Raw genomic sequence first — 8,463 nt, 5'->3', positions numbered from 1 at the left:
ATAGATGAACTAAAATATCTTTACAAATGAAGTTTTGCATATTACTCTGGAAATTTCTAGATAATACAAGAAACTGAAACAAGACAATTGTTTAAGGAATTCTCATATGTATGGGTTGGAGATACTCGAGAGATTTTCTTCTTCAGTCCAAAATGTGGTTGGACGTTTTAAGCAATATTGATCTTAAGAAAGGATCATTTCATAAACATCTTCAGTGGGTCGTAACATTCGGGGAATGGTACGGTAGACCAAATTAATGGAGAAGATTCGAGGCATACGAGCAGAGTATGATTGATATGTCGAGAAGAACGAGGTGGAAAGCTCGATAGATGAATAAGTGATGACGTCTGAAATAGGAGTTATTTTCATAAACATTTTGCATCATAATATGTCTAATTAAGAGCATTTGACTCATTTCGATCATGGCATCTTAATTATTTGGCATAAGCATAAATTCCAGGAAATTAATTCTATAAGTCGATTCCCCAGTGGACAATGTAGCAAGATTGATTGAAAATTACAAAATTCAGCGCCTTAATCCCCTAAGCAGTAGGGTAACAGGTTAAATTTGCAGATCTTATCTCCCTAAGCAGTAGTGGAGCAGATCGAAGACTCGCATTAATCCCCGAAGCAATAGGGTAACAGGTTCACAGATCTTATCTCCCTAAGCAGTAGCGGAGCAAATTGACGACGACTCGCCTTAACCCCCTAAGCAGTAGGGTAACAAGCTAAAATTACAGATCTTATCTCCCTAAGCAGTAGCGGAATAGATCAACGACGACTCGCCTTAATCCCTTAAGTAGTAGGGTAACAGGTCAAAATTGCGGATCTTATCTCCCTAAGCAGTAGTGGAGTAGATCAAAGATGCGCCTTAACCCCCTAAGTAGTAGGGTAACAGGTTAAAGTATAGCAGATCTGGCCTTCAGGTGTTCATACTGAAGCAGATCCAAGGTGATTTGGCGTCTCTGTATTGTCAGAGAACAAATCGAAGAAATAGATTTGGCATCTCCATATTCGACGGAGAGTAGATCAAAGACATAGCTGATTTGGCTTTTATGTGCTTATGATGAAGCAAATCTAAGATGATTTGGCATCTCTGTATTGTCAGAGAACAAATCGAAGTTTGGCATCTCCATATTCGACGGAGGGCAGACACATAGCAGATCTGGCCTTCAGATGTTTATACTGAAGTAAGATCCAAGATGGTTTGGCATCCTTGTGCTTACAAGGAGTAAATCGAAGACATAGCTGATTTGGCTTTCACGTGTTTACGTTAAAGCAAGTCTAAGATGATTTGGCATCTCTGTATTGTCAGAGAACAAATCGAAGTTTGGCGTCTCCATATTCGACGGAGGCGGACACATAGCGATCCGCCTTCGGATGTTTATACTGAAGCAAGATCCAAGATGGTTTGGCATCCTTGTGCTTACAAGGAACAAATCGAAGACATAGCTGATTTGGCTTTCACGTGTTTACGTTGAAGCAAGTCTAAGATGATTTGGCATATCTGTATTGTCAGAGAATAAATCAAAGTTTGGCGTCTCCATATTCGACGGAGGGCAGACACATAGCAGATCTGGCCTTCAGATGTTTATACTGAAGCAAGATCTAAGATGGTTTGGCATCCTTGTGCTTACAAGGAACAAATCGAAGACATAGCTGATTTGGCTTTCACGTGTTTACATTGAAGCAAGTCTAAGATGATTTGGCATCTCTGTATTTTCAGAGAACAAATTGAAGTGTGGCGTCTCCATATTCGACGGAGGACATACATATAGCAAATCTAACTTTCAGATGATTAGACTGAAGCAGATCCAAGATGGTTTGGTATCCTTGTGCTTACAAGGAGCAAATCGAAGACATAGCTGATTTGGCTTTCGCGTGTTTACTCTGAAGCAAATCTAAGATGATTTGGCATCTCTGTATTGTCAGGGAACAAATTGAAGAAGCAGATTTGGCGTCTCTGTGTTCGATGGAGAGCAGATCGAAGATATCAACATGACAATCATGAGTTTGCAAGAAGCAGATTGAAGCTGTTAAGTGGCCATTTAAAGAAGATCAAGAACTCAAGACTCGACAAGACCGGGCAAAATTGGTCTTTTTATAGTCTTTGCTCTATTCCTGTTACACAGTAATGAGCAAAGAGGGGCAGCTGTAGACACTCAATTTTGCCCGGGCCCAGAAATAAGTCCAAAAACAAAAATAATAAACCCCAAAAAAAAAAACAAAGTCCAAGTTCAGTCTAGAATTACAAATATAATTTGGCCCGATCGGAATGGCCCATTACTTGAAAAGATTTAAGGTCCATCTACAAGTTTGACTCATATGGAAATATAATCTTCAATGATATGCAATCTTAGATGTGATATGCAATCTTAGATATGATTGCAATCTTAGATATGATACAATCCTAGATATGATATACAATCTTAAAAGATATGATTTTGTAATCTTGGAGATTTAATTTGTAGATATCCTTTAATCTTAACCGTTGATGTAATTGATCTGTACCGTTAGATTTGGGGAGGCTCAACTATAAATAGAGGTCTCTCCCCTCATTGTAAAACAACTTGACTACACTTGAGTTTTGGGAAGCAATAAGAATTCTTGAGAGCATTCACTCAAATTTCTCTCCCTCTTGCATTCTTATTTTCTACGGTTTGTTCTTATATATTCTTTTTTCATCTTCGTTTTCAACCTTTTTTATTTAATCCCTATCTCCTTGATTTTTTAATTCACTTTTATATTTTATTTTTAATGATTTTAGTATTATATCAAATTATTTTTGTTAAATTCTATATTATTCATTGTTTTTAAAAATATATTTCATTTAATTGAAAAGTTTTTTCTTAAATAAGGCAATGTTTGGTGTTTAGAAATTCGGAAAATAGTGCCCTAACATGTCTTTGGTTGCGATTTTTTCATTTGACTAAATAACCAAATATCCTTTTAATAAATTTTCAAAATCATGAGGTAATTTTAGTTACGAGGATTTAAAACATCGTGTCCTAACATGCTGGATGTGATGTTTGTATACTTTCGGAACAAAGGAATCTCAAGTTTCAACTTTAAATTGTTCAAGTTTTAAAATCTTTTCAAATTTTCTGACATTAAGACAAAAAATTATTCAATTTGGTACCAATTTTGGGCGTTACGAGGGTGCTAATCCTTCCTCGTACGTAACCGACTCCCGAACCTATTTTTCTCATAATTTCGTAGACCAAAATTAATGTTTTAAAACAAAACAGTTTGTAAGGTGATCTAATCACACCTAAAAAGATTGGTGGCGACTTCCGTTTTCGTTTTTCAAAAGTCGATCCCCGTTTTTCAAACCTCGCTTTAAAAAATAGTTTCGACAATATTAACACATCTCATTCAACATATCACATTAGTAGTCATTTACTACATTCGGATATAAGCTCCATATGAACACCATCATTTACATTTCGGTTCAAAAGTCATACATAAATATCACATATCCATTTCACCATTCAAGCTTAACCCATAGTGACCATTCAACTATAAGTCATATACATAAATTATTTATCACAGAACTTAATTCAAGTAGAACCAAAATGTCACAATTCATCTAATATACACATATCAAGCATCATCAATTATATACTAAAGGTGACTACTCAAAACTTACCTCGGATATATTTGAACAGTTGCGGAAAGGCTACTCTATTACTTTCTCTTTTCCCTTATCTGATTTTGATCCTCTTTGCTCTTGAGCTTAATTAAAACAAATAGATTTGTTTAATTACTTACTCAACTTTATTTCTTAATAGTCACATTTGACAATCATATATAACTTCAGTATGTATTATATTTTATAAAATATGCCATTACTCGATTTCATGCTTATTTAATCTATACCTAATTCGCATACACAAGCAAAGATTCACATAACTTATCATGCTTCCTTATACATGAATTTAACCATATTCCCGAATGTCTCTATGTAATGACCCGAATTTTACCGTTACCGAAAAAGTGTATTTTCGGGTCTCTTTTGAAAAATGGATTCAGTAAATATTTATTAAAAATATTAAAAATATTTACAAAGTAAAATAAGTAGTTAATTAGAGTTTAATTAAGTGAATTTAATTTAATTAAGAGTAATTAAGAAAAAGACTAAATTGAATAAGGGTAAAAGTTAAATTATAGATTAAAAGAAAATAAAAAGGACTAAAAGGAAATTATACAAAAGTATAAATTGAGGCGGTGTACCGTGAAGAAAATCTAAGATTTTTTTTTATGTTTAGTATATTATTATATTATTATATTATTATATAATAAAGATACTTTATGTTTTAATTATATTATATTATATTACATTATATTATATATATAAACTAAAGAAGCAAATGAAAGGAAATAGAAACAGAATGAAACGAAACAGAGAGTAGGGGAGAAAAAGAAAGAAAGAAAGGGAGAAAAGAGAAAATTGAAGGTTTGAAGCTTTAAACTTTAATAGGTAAGTCAATCAAGCCCTTTTTACTTAATTTTGATGTTTTAGAAGTTTTAGAACAAAGTTTTGATGAAATTAAGTTGATATTTTGAAAGTTATTAGATTTCTAGATATTGTCCATGTTAAATAAAATGATGAATTTAGGGCTAAATTGATAGAAATTCAAATTAGAAATGATATAAGGATTGAATTGTAAAGTGATTCATAAGTTTTATGCTTTAAGGACTAAATTGAAAGAATTTCAAAATTATGGTTTTATGATGAAAAATAGATAATTATGTCTAAGTTTGGTTAAAAATTGAGTAGAAATAAAGTATGAATTAAGATAGAAAAGTAAGTGAATATAGTTAGAATTAAATTGAAATTAAAGTAAATCAATATTTTGTACTAAGACTATTTTGGACAGCAGCAGTAGTCTAAGTTTGAAAAATCACCAAAAATTGTAGAAATTGAATTATAGGATGAATAAAATATGGAATTAAATATTATTTAGTCTAGTTTCTTATAGAAGAAACGATATAAGCAACTGAATTGTAAATTAGGAGATATAATGAATTTTGTGAGACAAGGTCAGAATGAATTCGGGTTCCCCTGTTCTGACTTTGGAAAATCACCAAAAATTGAAGAAAAATAATTAGAGGCTTAAAGTTATATGTTTAGAATCTATAATGAGTCTATTTTCAGGAGAAATCAACAAGAATATTATCCGAGTTCTGTACTGTGAGATAATTAATTTTTAGTGAATAAGGGACGAAACTGTCAGACAGCAGAATAGGGGTGAATTTAAAGAATAAACTGTACTTAATGGCTAAACCAAAAATTCTGAAAATTTTATTGTAAGAAGATTTGTGAGTCTAGTTTCAGGAAAAATTAGCGAATCCTAATTTAGAATTCTGTAACTCAAGATATGAATTAGTAATGTATTAATGATTATGAATTGTATTAATTTCGTAGTCAATGTGGTACCGGAAATCTCGGCTAAGAAAGGACAAGACAAAGTCAACGGGAGTTAGCTCGAAAATTAAGGTTTGTATTTCTATAATTCGAACTTAGTTATTATTTGTTATATTTATATACATATTGCAATTGTTAGTGTTAGAATTATGATGTTTTACAATTGGAATGGAATGATTTTGGTATGCGATGAATTTATTGAATTTGTATTGATTGAAATTATTTTGATTGAATTTATATTGATTGAATTATATAATATATATGATTTATGTAGAAATTTGAATATTGAATGAATATTATATTGAAAAATATATTGATTAGAAATATGAGGAAATTGATATGAATATATGAGATTGTGATATTTGAATATTTGATATTGAAAAGTGAATTGAATTGTATTGAATTATGAATTAATGTGAATAATTGAAATATATTGTTGAATTGAATGAAATTGTATGAATTGTGAAAATGGGTGAATGTATGTGATTATCGAATGGTATATTGATGAAAGAATTATTAAATTGAGAAAGTGAATGAAATACCCTATTAACTAGTCGGGCTGAGTCGGATATAATTGGCATGCCATAGGATCTGGAAGTGTACGGGATTTGCCGGCTTTATCGATCAGGCACTTTATGTGTCGTATTTCAGGCACCTCGTGTGTCATATCAGGCACCTCGTGTGTCGTTTTAGGCACTTTATGTGTCGATATCTTGATCAGTACTATGTACTGCTTTAGGCACAATGTGCCGTCTTGGTGTGTTTGGGTTGAATCCGTTTATCCGTCAAAGTCCGGATTTGTTAATAGGGGTAAATAAGTGAAAGATAAATCGAATAAATTTGATTGATCAAGCTATTGAAATGAAACGAGAAATTGAATTGAGAATTGAAAATTTAGATATGAAATTGAAAATATGAACCAAAGGTTCATGAAATGATTGGAGTTCGAATTGATGATATATGATGCCACTTGATGAATTGAAATATGATTTGATATATATGAATCGTATGTATATATTGAAAGCTACCAGGGATAGTAAGTTGATATGATATAAATGAAATTGACAGTTATTGAAATGAATTAAAATGGAATATGATTGATAAGTGTATAGTTGAATATAGTTTAATGATATTGAATTGTGAGTAAATTAAGGAAAGCTATACCGAGTAGTAAGTGAAAGAATGGAGTAAATAATAATGGATTTAGTTAAGAATTGAACAATTATGTTATTGTGTTTATTATATGATTTGTATAAAATTTATATGGTAAGTAGTTGAAATTTATCTATGAATAAATAATTGAATAATTGTAATTGTTATTATGATCTTAAGTATTTGTTATATTATTAATTGTTCGGATTATAGAAATACCACTGAGTATACCATACTCAGCGTATGGTTTGTTTCCGTGCGCAGGTTAAGTAAAGATAGTACGTTGAATCAGCATCCCAAGACGATCCCGAATTCATTAAGGTAAAGTATGTTGAGTATTGATAATGGCATGTAACTAGGACGTTTTATGAGAGTCATTTAGGTTATAGAAGTATTGATGAAATGAGTAAATTATGGTTGGCAACGGTATATAGTATGAATTTTGAAATTTACTAAGAATTCGTAGTGATTCTAAATTAGTCCCGAATTGAATTTACTATTCATATTGGACCGCGAGGGCCCATTAAAGGGACGACATATTAAAACTAGGATGTGTGTGAATATTTTAATTAATTACAGGAATTGGACTATACTGACTGGTAATGTCTCGTAACCCTGTTCTGGTGACGGTATAGGGTTAGGGGACGTTACACTCTATAAGCACAAGGTACATACATAAGGCATATATATATACACCTATATATGACTATCACAATTTAATCAATTACTCATATTTATGCACAACCACGTATACACATGCATATATATAATGCATGCTTTAATATCATATACTTTTATTTATTTTTCAAATTACACTATAGCTCCAAGACATATAGCTAACTCCGAATGTCAACTTATTAAACATTTACCACATTACCAATTGCCATTTATCATCAATGCCGCACACACAAATACATACATACTCATATGCATAAAATCCGTTTATGTTTAATCTATAACCCATTCGGCCTTAACTACTCAAACTTAGCCATCATATTTAATTCCATTTTATGACCGAATGTTACAAATTCATATAGGTTTCACCTATGCCAAACAATGACCGAACCATTTAATCATGCTTATGGCCGATTATCATATTAACACGAGACACACAAACATCAATATCCAAGTATGCTAATATATCACACCATCAACTAAATCATACATATAGAAACATAAAATTCATTTGACCTATTATACTTTCATGTGCACATTTTTAACCATATAGCCAACACCTTAATAAACAATTTAAATACATATCACCTACCAATTCACATCTCTAAAATCCCGATACAATCATTTTTTATCATAGCGAATGCCACAAAACAAGGCATCCAAAATCTCAAATCACTTTATATAATTCATTCGCCATTTCAAATTAGATACACAAAATTTTATTTTATTTTTCAAAAACTATCAAACCCGAATCAATATAACATTAAACTCCATATTAATCCACCCTTAGTACATTCAGCCATAACATAGGCACATATACATTTAACTTGATTTCTTCATGAAAAATAAAGGCTATAACCGAATAGTCTTTAACCATTTAAAACTACAAAGCACAAATTATAACTTCAATTTACAAGCTTATATCATAAGAATTTCTCCATTATAATTTTCAAAGTATATTCGACTATAACACAAGCACACTTAATTTTTACATTTACAAATTCAAACTTTTTTAAACTTAACATACTTTTATAATTCCAACCGAATGGAGTACTTTTATTAATTTAAAACAAAACATCAAAGTATCATTTCTAAATGAAAAATCCTCTCATGACCGATTGCTCCCATAGCTACCAAAATGAAAATTTGCACATGGGTTATGGAGGAACTAAGAAACTATCCTAAAATACACAAGTAATTTCTTTCAA

Source organism: Gossypium arboreum, chromosome 4 (assembly GCF_025698485.1).
Source record: "Gossypium arboreum isolate Shixiya-1 chromosome 4, ASM2569848v2, whole genome shotgun sequence".
In the NCBI taxonomy this organism is placed as follows: domain Eukaryota; kingdom Viridiplantae; phylum Streptophyta; class Magnoliopsida; order Malvales; family Malvaceae; genus Gossypium; species Gossypium arboreum.
The sequence above is the reverse complement of the archived record's forward strand: the minus strand, read 5'-3'. Positions refer to the sequence as shown.